Here is a 14,397-nt window from a genome sequence, read left to right as displayed (position 1 = left end):
TGTATTAGTGGACCTCTGTCCCCAGCCTGTATCTCTCTGTATTAGTGAACCTCTGTCCCCAGCCTGTATCTCTCTGTATTAGTGGACCTCTGTCCCCAGCCTGTATCTCTCTGTATTAGTGGACCTCTGTCCCCAGCCTGAATCTCTCTGTATTAGTGGACCTCTGTCCCCAGCCTGTATCTCTTTGTATTAGTGGACCTCTGTCCCCAGCCTGAATCTCTCTGTATTAGTGGACCTCTGTCCCCAGCCTGTATCTCTCTGTATTAGTGAAGTCTTAAAACAGGCTGAGCTCCACCACTGCATGGAAGCAGTGGGAAACACAGCTCTGCTGAAAGTCCATGGGAAAGAATGTATCTTCTATTTCCTGAAGTCCGACCAGTCAATCTGGACGAAGTGAGTTTTACGTGTCTGGTGGACGGGAGTGAATATGGCAGCATGGCTCTGGATGTTTAGGGTCAGGGCTGCTGCATGTCTTAATATGACTGAAACACGTTTAACCTCTAAACACGTCCTAGAACGATCTCTAAACACCACCTCTAAACACGTCCTAGAACGACCTCTAAACACGTCCTAGAACGACCTCTAAACACGTCCTCTAACGACCTCTAAACACGTCCTAGAACGACCTCTAAACACGTCCTAGAACGACCTCTAAACACGTCCTAGAACGACCTCTAAACACGTCTCTATCAACTTGTTCTAATAACATGACCCATGTGTTTAATAACATGACCCATGTGTTTAATAACATGACCCAGGTGTTTAATAACATGACCCAGGTGTTTAATAACATGACCCAGGTGTTTAATAACATGACCCAGGTGTTTAATAACATGACCCAGGTGTTTAATAACATGACCCAGGTGTTTAATAACATGACCCAGGTGTTTAATAACATGACCCAGGTGTTTAATAACATGACCCAGGTGTTTAATAACATGACCCAGGTGTTTAATAACATGACCCAGGTGTTTTATGGACCCAGGTGTTTAATAACATGACCCAGGTGTTTAATAACATGACCCAGGTGTTTAATAACATGACCCAGGTGTTTAATAACATGACCCAGGTGTTTTATGGACCCAGGTGTTTAATAACATGACCCAGGTGTTTAATAACATGACCCAGGTGTTTTATGGACCCAGGTGTTTAATAACATGACCCAGGTGTTTTATGGACCCAGGTGTTTAATAACATGACCCAGGTGTTTAATAACATGACCCAGGTGTTTAATAACATGACCCAGGTGTTTTATGGACCCAGGTGTTTAATAACATGACCCAGGTGTTTAATAACATGACCCAGGTGTTTTATGGAGCCAGTCAATACTCCTGGGAGGTTAGAATTCACTTTAGGCTGATAAACTCTTTCTATATGTAACACAGTGACCTACATACAGACAGAGAGCGCCGGAGGGAGGGAGGGAGAGCGAGGGAGGGAGGGAGAGGGAGGGAGGGAGAGCGAGAGAGGGGAGAGGGAGGGAGAGGGAGGGAGAGAGAGAGAGAGAGAGAGGTAATCATGTCTTTAGAGGAGGACAATAGTCTGTTCACCTGGTGTAGTTTGCTAACCTTAGCAGAGATCTTCAGATCTCCGTCTCTCTGTCTCTCTGTCTCCCCACTCCTCAGTAGTCTTAATGTACTGTAGTAAGTGATACAGGGTGCGGGTAGTGGGTTGGAGGGGTGGGAGACCTCCTGAGGTTACCCAGCCTCTTGTTCTGAAGCAGGGCCATAGCAGAGAGGAGGGAGCTTACCCCTGGGAACTGGAAGAGAGTGAAACCGAGACAGTGTGAACAGGGGGAGAGGGGGAGGGAAGGAGAGAGAGGAGGGAGAGGGGGGGGGAAGAGGAGGAAGAGGGGGAAGGAGAGAGAGGAGGAAGAGGGGAAGGAGAGAGAGGAGGAAGAGGGGGAAGGAGAGAGAGGGGGAAGGAGAGAGAGGAGGAAGAGGGGGGGAAGAGGGGGAAGGAGAGAGAGGAGGAGGAAGAGGAGGAAGGAGAGAGAGGAGGAAGAGGGAGGAAGGAGAGAGAGGAGGGAGAGGAGGGAGAGGAGGGAGTGGGGGGGAAGAGGAGGGAGAGGAGGGAGTGGGGGAAGAGGAGAGAGGAGGGAGAGGGGGAAGAGGAGGAAGAGGAAGAAGGAGAGAGAGGAGGGAGAGGGGGAGAGAGAGGAGGAAGGAGAGAGAGAGAGGAAGAGGGGGAAGAGGGGGAAGGAGAGAGAGGAGGAGGAAGAGGAGGAAGGAGAGAGAGGAGGAAGAGGGAGGAAGGAGAGAGAGGAGGAAGAGGGAGGAAGGAGAGAGAGGAGGGAGAGGGAGAGAGAGAGGAGGAAGGAGAGAGAGGAGGAAGAGGGGGGAAGAGGGGGAAGGAGAGAGAGGAGGAGGAAGAGGAGGAAGGAGAGAGAGGAGGAAGAGGTGGTTGGGCTCCTCCATATCAGCTCTGCTTTCTGTTGTTTTATCTTCAGGTGTTCCCAAACTGGGGAACGCGCAATGCCGTCGGAGGTACGCCAAATAAAAATGTGATTCACATTAAAAAGAAAACAACTAAAAATATTTTATTTTATTTTAAAAAAAGTAAATAAGTCTTCACATTTTCAAACAGTCCGTTTATATTTTCCAACGGGGATATACATTTGGGTGAGGGTTTTTTTTTCCTCTCACCTGAGTCGCCTCGTTTCACCGCCAAAAATCAAATGAAACCTTCTAGTGGTCAGCGAAATAACAACACAAATACAGGAAGCCCTAGTCAAATAATGAACATCCAATCACATTAACCCGTTACTCTCTCGCGGGAATTCCCCTAACGGTCCGTATGTAGCCAAACATAGTCAAATGTAGCCCTAACCCTAACTCTAGTGTTGTTAGCCCAGCTAGCACGGACACTGACAGTTCTGAATCTGACGCAGCCGAAGAGCTACTGCCCTCTTTACCTGGGAAAGCACCCGAACAGCAGACCGGGACGTTGGACCATCGAAGAGCTGCTGTCCCCCTTTACCTGGGAAAGCACCGAACAGACCGGGACGTTGGACCATCGAAGAGCTGCTGCCCTCTTTACCTGGGGAAGCACCGAACAACGGACCGGGACGTTGGACCATCGAAGAGCTACTGCCCTCTTTACCTGGGAAAGCACCCGAACAGCAGACCGGGACGTTGGACCATCGAAGAGCTGCTGTCCCCCTTTACCTGGGAAAGCACCGAACAGACCGGGACGTTGGACCATCGAAGAGCTGCTGCCCTCTTTACCTGGGGAAGCACCGAACAGACCGGGACATTGGACCATCGAAGAGCTGCTGTCCCCCTTTACCTGGGGAAGCACCGAACAACGGACCGGGACGTTGGACCATCGAAGAGCTACTGCCCCTTTACCTGGGAAAGCACCGAACAACGGACCGGGACGTTGGACCATCGAAGAGCTACTGCCCCTTTACCTGGGAAAGCACCGAACAGACCGGGACGTTGGACCATCGAAGAGCTACTGCCCCCGTTACCAGGGGAAAGCAACGAACAACGGACCGGGACGTTGAACCATCGAAGAGGCACAAAATATGATGAGAACTACATGGATTTGGGGTTCCCTGATTTTGGGAGTAGTGCCTTTCCTCGGCCACAGTGTGTTATATGTGCTAAAAGTACTATCTCACAACTCGACAACAAACCTTCACTCTCGCGCCGACATTAAGAAACAAAACATGACAATTTAAAAAAAATAAGCCACGGGAGTTTGAGTGAAAATGAAGACGAGTTTTGAGTAGTAAGACCTGTATAAATGCAGCAGATACCATTAATCAGAAGGGGGCTAGAAGCATCTTATATGGTGAGCTACCGAGTGGCGAGGACAGGCAAAACCCCATACTATTGTAGAGGACTTCATTCATCCTGCTGCTGAGGATATGGCTGGGATAATGCTGGGGGTAAAAGGCCCCCAAAACAACTATACAGACAACGCCTTCATCAAACAACACTGGTTCACGACGCATCAGAGACGTGGCTGGAGATGTTTTGAAACAATTACTGCTTCGCATACAAGCCAGTGAATTATATGTGTTACAGCTGGATGAGTCAACAGACGTGGCGGGCCTGGTACAGCTCCTGGTATATGGATGAGTTAACGGGCCTGGTACAGCTCCTGGTATATGGATGAGTTAACGGGCCTGGTACAGCTCCTGGTATATGGATGAGTTAACAGGCCTGGTACAGCTCCTGGTATATGGATGAGTCAACAGGCCTGGCACAGCTCCTGGTATATGGATGAGTCAACAGACGTGGCCGGCCTGGTACAGCTCCTGGTATATGGATGAGTTAACAGGCCTGGTACAGCTCCTGGTATATGGATGAGTCAACAGGCCTGGTACAGCTCCTGGTATATGGATGAGTCAACAAGCCTGGTACAGCTCCTGGTATATGGATGAGTTAACAGGCCTGGTACAGCTCCTGGTATATGGATGAGTTAACGGGCCTGGTACAGCTCCTGGTATATGGATGAGTTAACGGGCCTGGTACAGCTCCTGGTATATGGATGAGTTAACGGGCCTGGTACAGCTCCTGGTATATGGATGAGTTAACGGGCCTGGTACAGCTCCTGGTATATGGATGAGTTAACAGGCCTGGTACAGCTCCTGGTATATGGATGAGTTAACAGGCCTGGTACAGCTCCTGGTATATGGATGAGTTAACAGGCCTGGTACAGCTCCTGGTATATGGATTAGTTAACAGGCCTGGTATAGCTCCTGGTATATGGATGAGTTAACAGGCCTGGTACAGCTCCTGGTATATGGATGAGTCAACAGGCCTGGTACAGCTCCTGGTATATGGATGAGTTAACAGGCCTGGTACAGCTCCTGGTATATGGATGAGTCAACAGGCCTGGTACAGCTCCTGGTATATGGATGAGTTAACAGGCCTGGTATAGCTCCTGGTATATGGATGAGTTAACAGGCCTGGTACAGCTCCTGGTATATGGATTAGTTAACAGGCCTGGTACAGCTCCTGGTATATGGATGAGTTAACGGGCCTGGTACAGCTCCTGGTATATGGATGAGTCAACAGGCCTGGTACAGCTCCTGGTATATGGATGAGTCAACAGGCCTGGTACAGCTCCTGGTATATGGATGAGTCAACAGGCCTGGTACAGCTCCTGGTATATGTCCGTTACGTTTATGGGGGGGTCAATTAAGGAAGACATCCTCTTCTGGAAACCAGGACAACATGAGAGGATATGTTTTAAAGTACTGGACAGCTTTGTGACGTCAGATGGACTTTGGTGGTCGAGATGTGTTGGTATCTGTACTGATGGTGTAAAAGCCCTGACAGGGAGACATAGTGGAGTGGTAACGCGCCTGCAAGCAGCTGCTCCCGAAGCCACTTGGGTCCACTGCAGCATCCGCCGAGAGGCTCTCGCTGCCAAGGGAATGACTGACAGCTTGGAAAACATTTTGAAAAACATTTTTCTTTACATGATGACGAGTTCCTCACATGACTGGTCTATCTGGGTGATGTTTTTCCTCACCTGAATGATCTGAATCTAGGATTACAAGGGACTCTCCGCAACTATATTCAATGTGCGGGACAAAATGGAGGCTATGATTAAGAAGTTGGAGCTCTTCTCTGTCTGCATTAACAAGGACAACACACAGGTCTTTCCATCATTGTATGATTTCTTTGTGTGTAAATGAACTCAAGTTTACGGACAATGTCAAACGTGAAATAGCGAAGCACCTGAGTGAGATGGGTGAGCAATTGCACAGGTACTTTCCCCGAAACGGACGACACAAACAACTGGATTCGTTATCCCTTTCATGCCCTGCCTCCAGTCCACTTACCGATATCTGAACAAGAGAGACTCATCGAAATTGCAACAAGCGGTTCTGTGAAAATGTAATTTAATCAGAAGCCACTGCCAGATTTCTGGATAGGGCTGCGCTCAGAGTATCCTGCCTTGGCAAATCACGCTGTTAAGACACTGATGCCCTTTGTATTATTTGTGCCCTGGTCCTATTAGATCCTGGTCCTATTAGATCCTGGTCCTATTAGATCCTGGTCCTGTTAGATCCTGGTCCTATTAGATCCAGGTCCTATATGATCCTGGTCCTATTAGATCCTGGTCCTATAAGATCCTGGTCCTATTAGATCCTGGTCCTATTAGATCCTGGTCCTATTAGATCCTGGTCCTATAAGATCCTGGTCCTATATGATCCTGGTCCTATTAGATCCTGGTCCTATTAGATCCTGGTCCTATTAGATCCTGGTCCTATTAGATCCTGGTCCTATTAGATCCTGGTCCTGTTAGATCCTGGTCCTATTAGATCCTGGTCCTATTAGATCCAGGTCCTATTAGATCCTGGTCCTATAAGATCCTGGTCCTATTAGATCCTGGTCCTATAAGATCCTGGTCTTATAAGATCCTGGTCCTAATAGATCCTGGTCCTATATGATCCTGGTCCTATTAGATCCTGGTCCTATTAGATCCAGGTCCTATTAGATCCTGGTCCTATTAGATCCTGGTCCTATTAGATCCAGGTCCTATTAGATCCTGGTCCTATTAGATCCTGGTCCTATTAGATCCTGGTCCTATTAGATCCTGGTCCTATAAGATCCAGGTCCTATTAGATCCTGGTCCTATTAGATCCTGGTCCTATATGATCCTGGTCCAATTAGATCCTGGTCCTGTAAGATCCTGGTCCTATATGATCCTGGTCCTATATGATCCTGGTCCTATTAGATCCTGGTCCTATAAGATCCTGGTCCTATATGATCCAGGTCCTATTATATCCTGGTCCTATTAGATCCTGGTCCTATATGATCCTGGTCCTATTAGATCCTGGTCCTGTTAGATCCTGGTCCTGTTAGATCCTGGTCCTATATGATCCTGGTCCTATATGATCCTTGTCCTATAAGATCCTGGTCCTATTAGATCCTGGTCCTATAAGATCCTGGTCTTATAAGATCCTGGTCCTAATAGATCCTGGTCCTATAAGATCCTGGTCCTATTAGATCCTGGTCGTGTAAGATCCTGGTCCTATTAGATCCTGGTCCTATATGATCCTGGTCCTATATGATCCAGGTCCTATTAGATCCTGGTCCTGTTAGATCCTGGTCCTATATGATCCAGGTCCTATAAGATCCTGGTCCTATAAGATCCTGGTCCTATAAGATCCTGGTCCTATATGATCCTGGTCCTATATGATCCTGCTCCTATTAGATCCTGGTACTGTTAGATGATGGTCCTATTAAATCCTGGTCCTATATGATACTGGTCCTATAAGATCCTGGTCCTATTAGATCCTGGTCCTATAAGATCCCGCTCCTATTAGATCCTGGTCCTATATGATCCTGGTCCTATTAGATCCTGGTCCTATAAGATCCTGGTCCTATAAGATCCTGGTCCTATTAGATCCTGGTCCTATATGATCCAGGTCCTATTAGATCCTGGTCCTGTTAGATCCTAGTCCTATTAGATCCTGGTCCTATTAGATCCTGGTCCTATTAGATCCTGGTCCTATTAGATCCTGGTCCTGTTAAATCCTGGTCCTGTTAGATCCTGGTCCTATTAGATCCTGGTCCTATATGATCCAGATCCTATTAGATCCTGGTCCTGTTAGATCCTGGTCCTATATGATCCAGGTCCTATTAGATCCTGGTCCTGTTAGATCCTGGTCCTATATGATCCAGGTCCTATAAGATCCTGGTCCTGTTAGATCCTGGTCCTATTAGATCCTGGTCCTATATGATCCTGGTCCAATTAGATCCTGGTCCTGTAAGATCCTGGTCCTATATGATCCTGGTCCTATATGATCCTGGTCCTATATGATCCTGGTCCTATTAGATCCTGGTCCTATATGATCCTGGTCCTATATGATCCAGGTCCTATATGATCCTGGTCCTGTTAGATCCTGGTCCTATATGATCCAGGTCCTATTAGATCCTGGTCCTGTTAGATCCTGGTCCTATATGATCCAGGTCCTATAAGATCCTGGTCCTGTTAGATCCTGGTCCTATTAGATCCTGGTCCTATATGATCCTGGTCCAATTAGATCCTGGTCCTGTAAGATCCTGGTCCTATATGATCCAGGTCCTATTAGATCCTGGTCCTATTAGATCCTGGTCCTATTAGATCCTGGTCCTATATGATCCTGGTCCTATATGATCCTGGTCCTATTAGATCCTGGTCCTATATGATCCAGGTCCTATATGATCCAGGTCCTATATGATCCAGGTCCTATATGATCCAGGTCCTATATGATCCAGGTCCTATATGATCCTGGTCCTATTAGATCCTGGTCCTATTAGATCCTGGTCCTATATGATCCTGGTCCTATATGATCCTGGTCCTATATGATCCTGGTCCTATTAGATCCAGGTCCTATTAGATCCTGGTCCTATTAGATCCTGGTCCTATATGATCCTGGTCCTATTAGATCCTGGTCCTATTAGATCCTGGTCCTATATGATCCTGGTCCTGTAAGATCCTGGTCCTATATGATCCAGGTCCTATATGATCCAGGTCCTATATGATCCAGGTCCTATTAGATCCTGGTCCTATTAGATCCTGGTCCTATATGATCCAGGTCCTATATGATCCAGGTCCTATATGATCCTGGTCCTATTAGATCCATGTCCTATTAGATCCTGGTCCTATATGATCCTGGTCCTATTAGATCCTGGTCCTATTAGATCCTGGTCCTATATGATCCTGGTCCTTCCCACGAGTCGGGTTGTGACAAATTCATTCTTATGTTTAATAAATGTATTGTATAGTGTGTGTGTGTGTGTGTGTGTGTGTGTGGCAGGCTTACAATGATGGCAAAACAACATTTGAGAGTTCGCTGACCCTGGTGCTAGAGGGGGTACAGCTGGAGTGCGCTGACCCTGGTGCTAGAGGGGGTACAGCTGGAGTGCGCTGACCCTGGTGCTGGATGGGGTACAGCTGGAGTGCACTGACCCTGGTGCTAGAGGGGGTACAGCTGGAGTGCGCTGACCCTGGTGCTAGAGGGGGTACAGCTGGAGTGCGCTGACCCTGGTGCTAGAGGGGGTACAGCTGGAGTGCGCTGACCCTGGTGCTAGAGGGGGTACAGCTGGAGTGCGCTGACCCTGGTGCTAGAGGGGATGTGGCTGTTGAAGAAGTTGAGAGGACTAAATTACTTGGTGTTACCTTAGAATGTGAACGGTCAAAGCATATTGATTCTATTGTCGTACAGATGTGGAGAGGTTTGTCCGTCGTAAAGAGATGTACCAGGACCTAGAAAAGCGTTTGGCCCCTCGAATGTACATGGATGGCCGACGCCAATAACATGCATGTCTATCTCTCCTGGTCCGGAGTGGAGGAGAGATCGACTGCAAACACTGCTGGTCTTTGTAATAAGTATTGATGTTGTTACGAATCACTTTGGCCCTGCAGTCTAGGGGGGGATGGAAACGAGACCTGTAACATACCTCATGCAAATCATAATAATGGTAACTAATGGTTTATTTCTAAACACATGGTAATGGGGGGGGTGGGAAGAAGGGCTGAGAGAGAGAGAGAGAGAGAGAGAGAGAGAGAGAGAGAGAGAGAGAGAGAGAGAGAGAGAGAGAGAGAGAGAGAGAGAGAGAGAGAGAGAGAGAGAGAGAGAGAGAGAGAGAGAGAGAGAGAGAGAGAGAGAGAGAGAGAGAGAGAGAGAGAGAGAGAGAGAGAGAGAGAGAGAGAGAGAGAGAGAGAGAGAGAGAGAGAGAGAGAGAGAGTTAAACCAAGGGAAAGGGGGATATGATTGGGTGATGGAAAAGGAGCCGGTGACTTCTGATTGGTGACTGCCACCTGTGAGAAGGAGAACAAAGAAATACATACCAGACGTGCTGAAAGTCCCCCAATTTGTCTGTTCAGCCCAGTTATCACTAAAAAAAAAAACATACATACCCCACAAGACATGCATTCAGGGGGTCGCAGTCCCCGAGTCCAGAACAGAGGCTGAGAAACACATAGTACTGTATAGACTAATGACTACATCGAATTCTCTTCCACCTCATGTAACTCAGGCAAGCAATTAAAATCGGGTTTAAAACCTTTAATAAGAACGACACCTCTAAAGGTTTTAACGACGCAGACTGAAGAGACACACATCATTTGTGTTGTTTTTCCTGTCCATTAGCGTTCTGTACGTTGTCACGTTCTCAGGAAGAACAGCTGCTCCCAATAACATGAACCTAATACCTCCAGGCTCATAGAGCACCAGGTTCAACATCAATGTAAAAACAGAGAGGTATTGTGATATCTTCTAACATTCCCCAGCAAGAAAACCCCCCTTAAAAAAGCGCTTAGACAGATAGGGGGGGGAAGTAACAAAGAGTCACAGACCAACAAACCAAAATGAAACAAGTGGATTTTTAGGAGGGGTTTCTCATGGGGGGGGCGGGGGGGTCCACTGTAATGTTGACTAGCAACAACAACAGGGACGTGAAAGACATCCAACATGAGGACCAGTAAAATCTGGGTGGAGCTCAGATCAGATAAAAGGGTTTGTTTTTCTAGAAATCAAATAGAGAGAGTTAAAGGAGTTAAACATCTATCAGGACAACTAAAGGAGTTAAACATCTATCCAGACACCTAAAGGAGTTAAACATCTATCCAGACAACTAAAGGAGTTAAACATCTATCCAGACACCTAAAGGAGTTAAACCCTCCACATCTATCCAGACAACTAAAGGAGTTAAACATCTATCCAGACAACTAAAGGAGTTAAACATCTATCCAGACACCTAAAGGAGTTAAACCCTCCACATCTATCCAGACAACTAAAGGAGTTAAACATCTATCCAGACAACTAAAGGAGTTAAACATCTATCCAGACAACTAAAGGAGTTAAACATCTATCCAGACAACTAAAGGAGTTAAACCCTCCACATCTATCCAGACAACTAAAGGAGTTAAACCCTCCACATCTATCAACACAACTAAAGGAGTTAAACCCTCCACATCTATCAGGACAACTAAATGAGTTACCCTCCACATCTATCCAGACAACTAATACAGACTGACTAACGAGGTGGCCAACCAGGTGTAATACAGACTGACTAACGAGGTGACCAACCAGGTGTAATACAGACTGACTAACGAGGTGGCCAACCAGGTGTAATACAGACTGACTAACGAGGTGGCCAACCAGGTGTAATACAGACTGACTAACTAACAAGGTGGCCAACCAGGTGTAATACAGACTGACTAACGAGGTGGCCAACCAGGTGTAATACAGACTGACTAACTAACGAGGTGACCAACCAGGTGTAATACAGACTGACTAACGAGGTGACCAACCAGGTGTAATACAGACTGACTAACGAGGTGACCAACCAGGTGTAATACAGACTGACTAACGAGGTGACCAACCAGGTGTAATGCAGACTGACTAACGAGGTGACCAACCAGGTGTAATGCAGACTGACTAACGAGGTGACCAACCAGGTGTAATACAGACTGACTAACTAACGAGGTGACCAACCAGGTGTAATACAGACTGACTAACGAGGTGACCAACCAGGTGTAATGCAGACTGACTAACGAGGTGACCAACCAGGTGTAATACAGACTGACTAACGAGGTGACCAACCAGGTGTAATACAGACTGACTAACGAGGTGGCCAACCAGGTGTAATACAGACTGACTAACGAGGTGGCCAACCAGGTGTAATACAGACTGACTAACGAGGTGGCCAACCAGGTGTAATACAGACTGACTAACTAACGAGGTGGCCAACCAGGTGTAATACAGACTGACTAACGAGGTGGCCAACCAGGTGTAATACAGACTGACTAACTAACGAGGTGACCAACCAGGTGTAATACAGACTGACTAACGAGGTGACCAACCAGGTGTAATACAGACTGACTAACGAGGTGACCAACCAGGTGTAATACAGACTGACTAACGAGGTGACCAACCAGGTGTAATACAGACTGACTAACGAGGTGACCAACCAGGTGTAATGCAGACTGACTAACGAGGTGACCAACCAGGTGTAATGCAGACTGACTAACGAGGTGACCAACCAGGTGTAATACAGACTGACTAACTAACGAGGTGACCAACCAGGTGTAATACAGACTGACTAACGAGGTGACCAACCAGGTGTAATGCAGACTGACTAACGAGGTGACCAACCAGGTGTAATACAGACTGACTAACGAGGTGACCAACCAGGTGTAATACAGACTGACTAACGAGGTGGCCAACCAGGTGTAATACAGACTGACTAACTAACGAGGTGGCCAACCAGGTGTAATACAGACTGACTAACGAGGTGACCAACCAGGTGTAATGCAGACTGACTAACGAGGTGGCCAACCAGGTGTAATACAGACTGACTAACGAGGTGACCGACCAGGTGTAATACAGACTGACTAATGAGGTGACCAACCAGGTGTAATACAGACTGACTAACGAGGCGACACCAACCAGGTGTAATACAGACTGACTAACGAGGTGACCAACCAGGTGTAATACAGACTGACTAACTAACGAGGTGACCAACCAGGTGTAATACAGACTGACTAACGAGGTGACCAACCAGGTGTAATGCAGACTGACTAACGAGGTGACCAACCAGGTGTAATACAGACTGACTAACGAGGTGACCAACCAGGTGTAATACAGACTGACTAACGAGGCGACACCAACCAGGTGTAATACAGACTGACTAACGAGGTGACCAACCAGGTGTAATACAGACTGACTAACGAGGTGGCCAACCAGGTGTAACATTGTGCATTAGTTGGTAAAGTTCCACTGGTTACATCGGCCACGGCTGTAGTTACCTTCCGGCACGTTGGCTAGAAAGGAACTGGTGGAAGATCAGACCTCAACACCATTTGACTGATGTTGGGGTCGCGTCTGAAGATTTCCCGAGGAAGGTGATTTTGTAAATATATATATTATTTTCTGTAAATACTACATGTACCCATCTCATTGATCCAATTATTAGAGATACACACATTTTGTTTTGCACCCACCGTGTTCTCAAGAGGTGAATTGTTTCTCTTTTGGGATGTGAGGACTGGGTTTGTCCGGATTTGACCGGATGAAAATCCGTTTTCAGATGGAAACGTTGTCAGTAAAGCAGTGAATTTTAGAGCTTTAACAGTCCGCTGATCTTCTCGTTTTTTTACCAGAGCACCGAAACTTACCGGTGATCAATCAGAGGACAAACCATCCACAGAGACCAACTGATATCTTTCCGACAGATAAGATCTAAAACCAGGTAAGAACTTGTAGACCAATCAGGGTTTTTTCCAATCGCTCTCCAAAAGAATGTGTAGATTGATGGTGTTGAAAGTCGGCTCTAAGGTCTAGGAGGACGAGGACAGATGCAGAGACAGTATGGTGGTGAAAGTCGGCTCTAAGGTCTAGGAGGACGAGGACAGATGCAGAGACAGTATGGTGGTGAAAGTCGGCTCTAAGGTCTAGGAGGACGAGGACAGATGCAGAGACAGTATGGTGGTGAAAGTCGGCTCTAAGGTCTAGGAGGACGAGGACAGATGCAGAGACAGTATGGTGGTGAATGTCGGCTCTAAGGTCTAGGAGGACGAGGACAGATGCAGAGACAGTATGGTGGTGAAAGTCGGCTCTAAGGTCTAGGAGGACGAGGACAGATGCAGAGACAGTATGGTGGTGAAAGTCGGCTCTAAGGTCTAGGAGGACGAGGACAGATGCAGAGACAGTATGGTGGTGAAAGTCGGCTCTAAGGTCTAGGAGGACGAGGACAGATGCAGAGACAGTATGGTGGTGAAAGTCGGCTCTAAGGTCTAGGAGGACGAGGACAGATGCAGAGACAGTATGGTGGTGAAAGTCGGCTCTAAGGTCTAGGAGGACGAGGACAGATGCAGAGACAGTATGGTGGTGAAAGTCGGCTCTAAGGTCTAGGAGGACGAGGACAGATGCAGAGACAGTATGGTGGTGAAAGTCGGCTCTATGGTCTAGGAGGACGAGGACAGATGCAGAGACAGTATGGTGGTGAAAGTCGGCTCTAAGGTCTAGGAGGACGAGGACAGATGCAGAGACAGTATGGTGGTGAAAGTCGGCTCTAAGGTCTAGGAGGACGAGGACAGATGCAGAGACAGTATGGTGGTGAAAGTCGGCTCTAAGGTCTAGGAGGACGAGGACAGATGCAGAGACAGTATGGTGGTGAAAGTCGGCTCTAAGGTCTAGGAGGACGAGGACAGATGCAGAGACAGTATGGTGGTGAAAGTCGGCTCTAAGGTCTAGGAGGACGAGGACAGATGCAGAGACAGTATGGTGGTGAAAGTCGGCTCTAAGGTCTAGGAGGACGAGGACAGATGCAGAGACAGTATGGTGGTGAAAGTCGGCTCTAAGGTCTAGGAGGACGAGGACAGATGCAGAGACAGTATGGTGGTGAAAGTCGGCTCTAAGGTCTAGGAGGACGAGGACAG

Source organism: Salmo salar, unplaced genomic scaffold, assembly GCF_905237065.1.
Source record: "Salmo salar unplaced genomic scaffold, Ssal_v3.1, whole genome shotgun sequence".
Taxonomy (NCBI): Eukaryota; Metazoa; Chordata; class Actinopteri; order Salmoniformes; family Salmonidae; genus Salmo; species Salmo salar.
This window is presented reverse-complemented; position numbering follows the sequence as displayed.